At 42.1% G+C, this 12,052-nt stretch overlaps 1 protein-coding gene across 2 annotated transcripts in view; it reads left to right on the top strand.

Annotated features, from left to right (window-relative positions):
• SORCS3 (sortilin related VPS10 domain containing receptor 3) overlaps nucleotides 1–12,052 on the top strand; it is a 579,951-nt gene that overhangs the window by 411,818 nt on the left and 156,081 nt on the right. The gene's annotated exons all lie outside the window — the stretch shown is intronic.

Genomic DNA, 12,052 nt, shown 5'->3' with positions numbered 1-12,052 from the left:
AAAATATATATATATTTTAATTAAATATATTATATATATGTATGCGTGTGTGTATATATATATATATATATATATATATATATATATATATATACCCAGTCTCTAAAGCTTGCTTAAAGATTGAGATAACATTAAATTGGTAATTCAATTCTTGGTCCATTAGGCACTCAATAAATATTAATTGTACTTAAAATAATGGGAACACTATAATAGTAAGTACTATATATAGTGTTAAGTGTTAACACCTGCCTCTCTCTTCAAAATGTTTTATGTGCATTTAATTCATTTGGTTCTCATAAAAATAATGAGAAGAGTGCTATTATTATCTCCCCGTTGTGCAGATGAGACAATTGAGGCACAGAAAGGTTAAGTAAATGGCCTATGATTCCACAGTTAGTACATGGTAGAGCCAAGACTTCACCTCAGAGTCTGATTCCAAATTTCTATTCTGACACATCAAAGGAAGCAGTGTTTCAGGATGAGTTCATGGAGGCCGTGTTTTGAGCTCTAATGAGTGATTCTCAGCTCTGACTGCACATTTTTATCACCTGGGAACATCTAAAAGCTATTGATTCCCGAACTATACTCTAGGCTAGTGGTTCTCAGAGTGTGATCCCTGACCATATTACGATATCATCTCTGTATTTCCTAAGAATCCAGATTCTTGGGCCTCACTCCACACCTCTCCAATCAAATCTCTGAGGGTGGAGCTCCAACATCTGTTTTAACAAGAAGATCCTGATGTAACTAAACTGTATAAAATCCATTGCTCCAGACCAATTAAACAGGACTCCGGGGGTAAGGCTTGTGTACCAGTATTTAGTATTTTTAGAAAGTTTCTCAAAGAATTATACTATTCATCCAGGGTCAGGAGCTTTCGTGGAAAGTAGGTAGTGAGTTGGGCCATACACAGGGAATATGCAGAGTAGAATGGAAGGAGAAGTCCAGTGGACAGTCAGCTTGAGCAAAGACATAAAGGGGGAAAATGTGTGAATTGGAGAAGTCTGTTGAGATTGTTTTGTAAATTTAAATGTCTAGTTGAACATTTCATAAAGCATTTATACTTTGACCTTACCAACTGTTTTACCCTTGATCTCTCTCTCATGCATCCCCAATGTCCAATTTTCTTATTTCTAATAACAGGTTTGCTCTGCGATTCACATCCACAGGGAGAGGAAAATGCACAAAAGTCTAGCCTGCCACTTCCCCATGGCAGTTAAGTGTGTAGGGAGAGGCTGGGCTGAATGAAGTTCCAAATTGGAATCTAGCCACACCATACAAACCAGCTGTGTCTTTGGATGGTTGGTGAGGCTCAGTGTTCTGTGAAGGGGTTGGACGAGACCAGAGTGTTAAAGTGGCTGCATCGTGCTCTCAGGCACAGTTGCGTCTGGGTGAGCCATTAACAGTTCCTGAGAAGTCCCTGTTTGACCTACTTCTATATTAGGACATGGAGACTGCCTTTGAACAGACACTTTAGTTGCCAAAAATATGTTTGAAGGTTACTTGACCTTTTCAAGTGTTCCCATCAGTAACACCTGTAAGTATATGGTTCTAGGTGCAGACGTGGGTTCTTCTCTGGACGTGTGGCTCTGGTGTTGCTCCTTATTTCCTGTGTATCATGTGTCCTGGATCCTTGCTCAGAGCTCAAAAGGACTGTCAGTTTTGGTGAATAACATGACCCTTCCTCTCAGAGTTTTGCATGATCCTTGTGTGCTGATGTTGGGCTTATTAATTATTATAAAATTAAATATCCTTGAGAGGAAACTACCTCACACATTTTTCATGCATGTATAGATTTTTTTCTCCCTTTTTAACACCTGTTGAGCAATCCACATGCTAAACACGATCTGGGGCCCAGGCAGGAAAGTGAGATCTCTTTGGGCCTGAAGAAAGGTTTGTCTTTGAGACTCAAACATGAGCTCCAGGCTCACAGAGGGCCTTACAAAGTTTGTCTGACTGAATGAAATTGTAATCATTCATTCATCAAATACATATTGATGAGCTACCATGTGCCAAGCACTGTGATGGAAAATGTCAAGAGAGGATCCAGCAGAAGCCTGTGAGGTCAAGGATTGTGTCCCACGGGCAGAATGAGGCAATTGCAATTCAGTATGATGGTTTCTATTCTGGACAGGAGGGCAGGCTGTTACAGGGATCCTGAGCAAGGCTTGGTCCCTTGGTTTGTGGTGTATGATCCATCTGAAGAGGGGGAAAGGTGCTTACACTGAACTTCCATAGCAGGGACTTTTCAGGTCCAGTGCCTGGAACAATGCTATTATTCAGCTCTCCACAAATGTGGAACTGAGGTCTGAGGGCAGGAAGGAAGGCAGATTAGTTTATCCTGCCCTTCAAATAAAAAATAATAATAGCTAAGTTGTGAAGAATGCTTTCTATGTTAGGCAGTGTTCTAAGTGTTTACTACCTAGCTCATTTAATCCCATAATTCTGTCACATCAGTGTCATGATCTTCCCATTTCACAGACGAGGAAGCTAAAAGTCATTGTTGGCACACGTATGTAGTATGTGATGGGGAGTTTGCAGAAGGGGGCCTGATCTTACTTCTTCTCCCGAGGAAGAATGGGAAGGTTCACTGGAATAGATTGGTTTGTCCCCAGTCATGGGTGTTAAGTTTCAGGAGTACCTTGTGATAAGAGAATTAACTGTTGAGGAATTTTTACGTATCTATAAGGGTTTGCATAGATCCATACCTGTTCTTGATACGGTTTTGTTCTTTTTTTTTTTTTTTTTGGTTTTGTTCTTTTAAATTCCGTTTCATGGTTACTTCATTAAAACCAGGAATACTTGTCACTAAATAAAGGCACTACCGATGACTTGTTTTTACTTTGCATTAGTAGCAATACACATATGGTTATTTCTCTTTTAGCATCTGATACATTTTAGAAACTTTCTGGTAGTTTCCCTCCATGTAACTTCAATGGGATGCTTGCAAATTCATTTTTACTTTGTTGCAGGCATTAAGGGCAGGGAGCTTGATGTTTCTCATCTCTGGTTCTGCACTGGGTACAGCACCTGGCCTTCCAGTCCACCCTGGCCTCATGTTGGTCCTGGGAATGTGAAGGAGCTTGTGTGGTTGTGATGGAAGAGGTGTCGGGGGCCAGGATTAACCTTCTTGGCGTGCCTGAGCAGGCATGCCTCTCATCCCCTCCCCTATACTCATGGCAATGCCATCGTACCTCTTATGTAGTTTTGGCTTATTCCATCCTCATAGACCTGAAGGAGACTCAAACCCAAACACACATTTTCTTTTCCTCAACTGTATTTCTCTTTCTCAGGCTTCTGCAAAGATCTCCATTTATTACTTCTCTATTATTGGCCCAGCCTCTTTGTTCTGTTCCCAACATTTTCTTCTTAATGACTATCACCAATAGGAGGGACTCCTGGTTCATGAAGTCTTGAATCAAAATTTTCTTAGACACTGTATTGAAAATGTCCACAGAGTGAGTGTATGTATATTTCCTACATTGCTACCATAAAGGGCTTCATAAGGGAAGAGGGAGGCAATGGGGCAAGATGGTTCTGGTCCTTGATTCTGGGAGAGATAGTTGTATGAAGACCTCTCACCAGCCAGGAGAGGCAGCTTACCAGGAAGGTTAAACTCCTAGCTCAAAGCCACCTGCCTGGTTGAATCATGGTTTTGCTGCTTACTCAACTGTGTGCCTTTTGGTAAATTGCTTCATCTCTCGATGCCTAATTGTACCCTTTTATTTTTTTATTTTATTTTTTTTTAATTTTTATTTATTTATGATAGTCTCACAGAGAGAGAGAGAGAGAGAGAGAGGCAGAGACACAGGCAGAGGGAGAAGCAGGCTCCATGCACCGGGAGCCCGACGTGCGATTCGATCCCGGGTCTCCAGGATCGCGCCCTGGGCCAAAGGCAGGCGCCAAACCGCTGCGCCACCCAGGGATCCCTAATTGTACCCTTTTAATATGGAAAATATGGAGAAAAAATGATTCAAGGCTCATAGAATTGATATAAAGATTTAAGATTAGCATTTACATATAAAACAAGGCCTGACACACAGTACTCTCACTCTCAGTTGTTATTATGTGACTTTAGGTACATTACTTAATCTCTCTTATTATCCCCATTTTACCATGGATGAATATTCAATGAATGGTATTTTTCTTTTTTCTTTTTTCTTTTTCTTTTTCTTTTCTTTTAGAAATGAATGGTACCTTTCTTAAAGAATCGTTTTGAGGGTTAATTACATAATGCATTTAAAACACCAAACACAATGCCTGACATACGAATGTCCTTATTACTATATACACTTTCCCCAAATTTCCACAAGTTTATTCCTTGCAACTTCTGCCTACCCTCAGAAAAATCACAAAATATCTACAATCTAGGATTTCTTTGCTTGCTGTGTTTGTGTGTACTTTTCTTACATTGGGCTTTTAAAAGTGGGGGCTTTTGAGGCTTTAAGATTAGGGATCTGATTGCTTCTACCTGATGATTATCAGAGAGTTTCCTGATAAAGTGATTGTGGCCCAGGATAGCAGTAGTTCATGGGCATCTCAGCAGTGGTAGGCCTAAGTGAGAAAGGGAAATCTTTGTGTGCTGATTGTTGCTGCCTTGTTAGAAGGAGAAACATAGAGTCCAGACATTAATTAAGTGCACCCAATATGGCACTGGTTCTCAACTGGGGCCAGTTTTGACCCTAGGGAATGGTAGGTATTCTCTAGAGATCTGGTTGTCAGGCCTGCAGGGAAGCTGCCGAGTCAAGTAGAGGCCAGGGATTCTGCTAAATACTCTACAATGTGTAGGATTGTCCCCCACAGCAAAGAATTATCCAGCCCAAAATGTCACCAGGGTCAGTATTGAGAACCCTCTGGCTGATGCCAGCAGTACTGCAGAAAGTAGGCAGTGGCATTCCTGTGTGTGTTGGAAAAGGGCAGGAGTACTCTCCTTACCTACAGCACTCACGTTTTTCTGCTCCACCTCTGACCAGCTGAGCAGCTGAATATCTTCTCCTGTGGACCCAGAGACAGAGCAGCTTTGAAGTGCAGTTTGGAAACCCTCACATTTAATCTGAAGGTATGCCTTATCTTGAGCTGTGTGTGGTAGTAAATATTGGAGAAAGATAATTAGGGTCTTGTCCTTAGGAAACTCACTGTCCAGTTGGTTTTATATTAATAAGAATCATTGTCTCTGTAATTCATGGCTTAATCAAATACAGAAACACACTCACAGAGGTATGCTGTGGGTTTACGTGGATAAACAGGCTGCGATGTTGGGGTGGAACTAATAGACAAATTGTATTAGGGCTCTCTGAAGAAACAGACCAATAGGATATGGAAGAAACAATAATATATGCAAACAGTCCAATAGGAGCTTGGGGGACAGGGAGAGAGAGAGATTTATTAGAAGGAATTGGCTCATGTGATTATGGAGGCTGAGAAGTCCCAGAGTTTGCATTCTACAAGTGGAGATTCATAGTTATTGGTGTAGTTCCAGTATGAGTCTGAAGCCTAAGAATCAGGAGAATCAGTGCTCTGAATTTCTATCTGAGTGCAGGAGGAGGCCAATTTCCCAATTAGAAAATATTCAGGTCGAGTAAGTACATTCTCCTTTTACTCCTTCTTTTTGTCCTGTTCAGGCCTCTAACAGATTGGAGGAGGCCCATCCACATTGGGAGGGCAATCTGTTTTATTCAGTCTACTGATTCAGATGTTAATTTTTCCAGAAACATACTAGAAGACACATCCATAATAACATTTAACCAAATATCTAGACACCTCCTGGCCCAATCGAGTTGACACACAAAATTAACCATCACACAAATGGATTCAGATTGAAATACTTTCCAATGGCATCTAGTTGCCACCTTCTATCTCTCAGTGCATTTCTCTGTTTGTGTAAATCCTCTACCTCCACATTTTGCATTTTGATGTCACAATTTGCATCTGTTTCCACATATATCCATTAACAAATGAATGCAATTATAGTTAATTTAATATTTTTGTCTTTTAACCTTCATGCTGGACTTATCAGTGATATATCTACCACCATTACTTTAGTGTATTCTGAATTTAACTGTATACTTACCTTTACCAGTGAGTTTTATATTATTTTTTATGTTTTCCTGTTACAAATTAGCATCCTTTTGTTTCAGCTTGAAGAACTCCCTTTAACATTTCTTGTAAGACTGATCTGTGTAAGGAGCTACCTCAGCTTTTGTTTGTCTAGAAAGGTATATATCTCCGTCAATTTTGAAGCACAGTTTTGCTGGGTAGAGTATTCTTGGTTGATTAGCAGGGGTTTTGTTTGTTTAGTACTTTGCATATATCATCCCACACCCTTCTGGCCTGCTAAGTTGCTGCTGAAAAATATCTAATGATAGTCCTAATGGGGATTCCCTGGGATATAACAAGTGATTATTCTATTGCTGTTTTTTAGATTCTCTACTTGTTTTTAACTTTTGATGATTCAATTATTTTTTTTAAATATTTATTTATTTATTTATGATAGACATAGAGAGAGAGAGAGGCAGAGACAGGAGGAGGGAGAAGCAGGCTCCATGCCGGGAGCCCAACGGGACTCTATCCCGGGTCTCCAGGATCGCGCCTGGGGCCAAAGGCAGGCGCCAAACTGCTGAGCCACCCAGGGATCCCCATGATGATTCAATTATAATGTATGTTATGTGGTTCTCTTTGGACTCATCTGTTTTGGTACTCCCTGGGCTTGCTGGTTCTGGGTGTCTATTACCTTTCCTAACTTAGGGAAGTTTTCAGCCATTATTTCTTCAAGTAGGTTTTCTGTCCCTTACTCTCTTCTTCTGGGACCCCTACAATGAGAACTTTAGTCCACTTGATGTTTTCCCATAAGTCCCTTAAACTATATGCACTCTTTTTCATTCATTTTTTTTTCTCTCTCTCTCTCTCTCTTTCTCTCTTTTGCTCCTCAGGAGGAATTCCACTTCCATCTTAGAGTTCACTGATTCTTTCTTCCACTCGATCTAGTCTGTGGTTGAACTCTTCTATTGATTTTTCTTTTTCCATTTCAATTATTATACTCAAGATCCATGATTTCTGTTTGGTACTTTTTAATATTTCTATCTGTTGAAATTCTCATTATTCTCATGCATCATTCTTCTGACCTCAGTTAAGCATCTTTATGACCGTTATTTTGAATTCTCTATCAGGTAGATTATTACCTCCATTTCTTTAAGATCAGTTCCTAGAGATCTATCTTGTTCTTCTGTTTGGAACATAATTTTTTTCTGTGTCCCCCCCCCCATTTTCCTTGACCCTTTGTGTTGGTTTCTGAGCAGTATATAAAAGAACCACCTTTTCCAGTCTTGACAGATCTCATGTAGGAGAAGAACCTCATAGACCAGCATGACTGAGCTCTTAGCTGTCTCTCAGCTCTGTGATTATTGAGGCCTTCTTTATTTCTTAGTGGCTTTTAGCAGTTGACTGTCCCGTGACCTGGCAGTGCTGATTGCCATCACTATCTGGATACAGACTGATGAGAAGCTGCATCCTAGGTACAAGTTGGGAAGGTACATAGTTAGGTTTTCAGGGAGAAACTGGGAAATGGACTTTTTTGCCAGCTCCCTCAATGCTGGGCCCAGGTGGGGAGCCACCAAGGGTGGGGGTGCCCATTAATAACTGTTTCTTTGCTGGATGCAGTCTTGCTAGTGCCTCATTAATGCAAGGCCTGTTGACTACTAGTGCCAGGTGATCTTGAGGACCATCCCTTGTGTGATAGCTGCAAGAGCTGGGGTGCCAGATATGTGTATAATTTCCTTTTAGGGAGATACTGGTGACTTGATTTTATTATTGGAGCAGGCTGGTGGGGAAGTGTCTGTCAGCTTCCCCAGTCCATGAGGAGGATTGTGGATAGCCCCCAGATATCTGCTAAATTAGAAGCTGGGCCCTCAGGCAGTAGCTTTTAATGTATGCAGATAAACACTTTTTGGGGAGAGACTGGGAGATAGGTGTTTTTAGCTTGTTGCCTCTGCACTGAACCTTGGGGAAGTAGATGGTGAAGAACTCTTCTTTGATTGCTATAGTCCTCTGGGACTCCTAAATGAAGCCCTCTTGGGCAATGTTGGGAACCATCCCCTGGGCAGCAGCCCTTAAAGCTGGAGTGGGGTCATGTGCACAGCTCCTTCCAAAGAGCTACTGGCCACTTGGAGTGGGCTACAGAGACAAGATTGGAAAGGTGATCCTCTCGGGGGAGGATCATAATCAGCTCCTTGAAGCCTGCTAAATTAGAAGCCTAGCCCTTAGGCAGCAGTTTATAAAGTCTGCAGATAAAGCCCTCTAAGGGAAAGATGGGGAGAATGTGTATTGAGCCCTGGGGCAGTCCCTGCAGGGATCACTCGAGCACCATGAAGAATTGCCTCTTCATTTGCTACAGCCTGGTGGGGCACAGGCCCCATTGGCTTTCAGAGCTAGGCGTTTTAGGGACCCATTCCTCTGGTGTAGGCCTTAAAAGTTGTGAAGCTAGATGTGGAGACCAAACCCTTTGCTCCTAAGTAAGAAGCTGGCAGTTGGAGGTTCCCTCCTGGATGTGTGGCACTGTATGGGTGAGGGGGGAGGTGTTCATGGTAAGAGTGTGTCTCAGTCTTTTCTACCTATTTTGATGTAGGTGTTTTCTCATTCATCCAATGCATAGGAGTCACTCAGCTAGTTTCTGGTTATCTTTCAGAGAGAATTGCTCTGTATATAGCTATGCATTCAGTGTGTGCATGGGAGGAAGGGAGCTTAGGAGTCTCCAGTCCTTCCATTTTGGTCTATTATCTCTGTTTCTTTCTAAATCTCTGTCTTTCTGTCTGTCTATCTTTGTCTCAGCCACTATCCTCATATCACTGTTTCTCCTCCCTGTCTCTGTGAGACTCCTTGTCACAATGCCAGTTCTTTCTGTATTATATCCACATCATTCCTTTAGACCTATTCTTCCTAACAGGCTGGAAACAATTCTCTCAACAATTTTGACCTGGTGAATAGAGAGGAAAGGCAGTTCTTTCCTACCAGCTCCAGTTAGATAAATCCCAAGGAAGTCCTCTGTATTGTCCTGGGATGTCTCAATCACCATAGCAAAGATATGTCATGATCATGCCGGATCATATACCATCCTAGGGGTTCAGATGGATTGGCTACTGTGATTGACCTCCCTGGACAAAGCACATGACTTGTTGGGTAGAAGAGGTCTTTAAAAGATGGAAGGGTTAGAGGGGTATTAAGATAGCCAATTAAGGTAGTGAACCATTGTCCACTCTAGGGAAACAAACAATAAAAATAAAAATGCTAGCAGATATATGATCTGGATTCTGAATTCTGTAGAAGTCCAAAGGAGGGAAATCAGCATGAGCTAGAATGACCAGGGAAGGCTTCCAGGAGGACTTGATTCATAATTTCAACCTTAAAATCTATATAAGATTTTATATAGATAGAAGGGAATGAGGAATCCTGGATGAGGGAATAGTTTCTGGTTTGGTTTTTTTGTTTGTTTGTTTGTTTGTTTGTTTGTTTTGGTGGTGTTTGCATTTCTTTCAGCTCTATATGTTCTAGAGCATAGCACTTGATAATCAGAGTTAGGCTTAGTTGTTTATGGTTGCAATTCTGCACATTCTACCCTGCCATTGATCTTGGAGGAGGATAGAAGAGTAATACCTGAGAATCCTCTTATCCTGACAATACCAACTTACTTACAAAGAAAAAGGAGACTGAAACACAGCAGAAGTCCATAAAGTCCATTCTGGTGCCCTCAGCCCTCTGTGGGTCTGACCTCAAGTGAGTTTCACATTGAAATTTTGGCATTATCATAGGAGCCTGGGTGTTTATTAATTCAATAATATATTAATAAACACATTGGTAGCCCCCGATACACACACACACACACACACACACACACAAGGCACATAAGTGCCAGGGATTCCAAGATAAATAGACAGGATCCTACTTTGTTAAAGTTTATATCCAAGTACAGAAGACAAGTTAAATGGCGTGAGTGATGTGATTGAGCCATGCAAAGCAGTGGTTCAAACATTTGGCTATACATGGAGATCACTTGGGAGCTTTAAAAAAATACTGATGCTTTCATCTTATCCCCAAAGGTTTTGACTTCATGGGTCTGGGGAGGGGCTCAAGCATCTAGATATATCAGAGCTCCTCCAGTGGCTCTCCTGAGTAGCCAAGTTTGAAAACCACTAAGGTAAAGATGCTATGGAATCAGATACAGGACTCTTCAGCAAGATGAAGGGTGAAAGGGCTGTTGGAAGCGTTAGCAGGGTGAGCTTTGAAGAAAGGGTTAGAGTTAGCTGGAGAAGAAAGGGGGACAGGGAGACCAGTGATATGAAGGACATGGCAAACAAAAGGGAGATGAGCCAAATGGAGAGGAATTGTTCTTCACTTGATCTTAGCCAAAAGGCCGAGAAGTGATGAGAGGAATTGTTCTTGGCTGAGGAGTCGGTAAATCTCCCTAGTTCTTGTCTTGTCCCTGTGTGACCTTAGACAAACAGCAACATTCCTGTGTCTTGGTTTTCCATGCAGTCAAACCTAACTAGTGATACCTGCTCTCATTCTGCTCTCAAGCCTTAGGGGTTTGCCCTGAAGATCAACTCAGGGGAGCAAAAACTAAAATGTAGTATTTCAATGATCATAAATGAGCTTTTTAAGTAACAGGTTTTAGCCATTCAAAATATCATTTTATTTGGACAAATAAAAATCACTTTGGGGATCCCTGGGTGGCGCAGCGGTTTAGCGCCTGCCTTTGGCCCAGGGCGCGATCCTGGAGACCCGGGATCAAGTCCCACATCGGGCTCCCGGTACATGGAGCCTGCTTTTCCCTCTGCCTGTGTCTCTGCCTCTCTCTCTCTCTCTCTCTCTCTCTCTCTCTGTGACTATCATAAATAAATAAAAAATTTTTAAAAATCACTTTGTTTTTCCTAACATCTATCATTTGCAACCCAGTTTCATAAAGAGAGGGCATTGATGCCATGTGCCCCCTGCTGCCTGTTTTCTACGCCTTCCTTCCCTCAGCAGAGGTGTCAGATACTGAACTCTGCTCTAATGTAGTAATGGCCTCGGGGCCAGGGAGAAGTATAGAGATTTATGGTGTGGAAGATTGGGTTTTGAGTTCTTAGGTCTGTTTTTCATAGATTTTTCTATTTTCTTGCTGTCTGGGTATCAGCTGTTGATTCTCACTGTTTTAAATTCTACTTTTTCTTTCTAACTTGCCACTTCTTACCTCTTGAAGACTGGAAAACCAGAAAGCCCCTCTTAGAAGGATATTTAAAACAAGAGTAAATAGACTGTAAGAGCTTGCCAAGAGAGTGGATTATGTGATCTCTTCAGTATGAATGTTTTAATGTCTGTGTTGCCTCTTTTAGCTGACTTTTTGGGTCATCTTCTGACCTGGATATCTCACATAAGAGATGGCTGCCTGGGCTTTAGGTGTGTGAGGTCGGAGGCCCACAACAATTAGTTTGTCAGGATTCTCAGCCATCCTTCTTTTGGCTCTTGGCCATAGACCCTTAAGGTTTCCCACCCTGATCACTGGGAGAATTTTGTTCTTGTCAGACGAGATTTCAAATGTTTGTCACCAGACATTCTTTGTTTTCCGGGCATGTGGGAGGAAGGGCAGACAGCCTCAAACTCAGGAGGACAACAGTGCCCTGACGCAAACAGCCAGAGTGGAGGCTAAACCACTCTCCCCAGAGGACAGAACAGGGTAAGGAATAGAGCAGTCCCAGCAGGAGGGCGGAGTGGGACAAAGTGCCAGAAGGAATCAGGTGTGGCAAGATGGGAGGGTCAGTGGTGGGAGAAGAAGGAAGATGGTGAGGAAGAGGGAACTTAAGTGCCATGTGGTGGAAAAAGGTGAGGACAGAGGTTTAGACCTATATCACTGTGGACTCTAGACTCCTTTATGGTTTTTTGTGAGAGTCCCTGACTCCCTGACACCATACCAGGACTCATGAGTTGTGAGCATTACAGGTGACTGCTGAATTGCCAGGCTCAGTGGCCAGACTCCGTGGGTCCTCTCTTGAGAAAGTGGCTTTCTGAGTAACAATCATCCCTG

The sequence above is a fragment of the Canis lupus genome, chromosome 29, assembly GCF_048164855.1.
Source record: "Canis lupus baileyi chromosome 29, mCanLup2.hap1, whole genome shotgun sequence".
NCBI lineage: Eukaryota > Metazoa > Chordata > Mammalia > Carnivora > Canidae > Canis > Canis lupus.
This window is presented reverse-complemented; position numbering and strand designations above follow the sequence as displayed.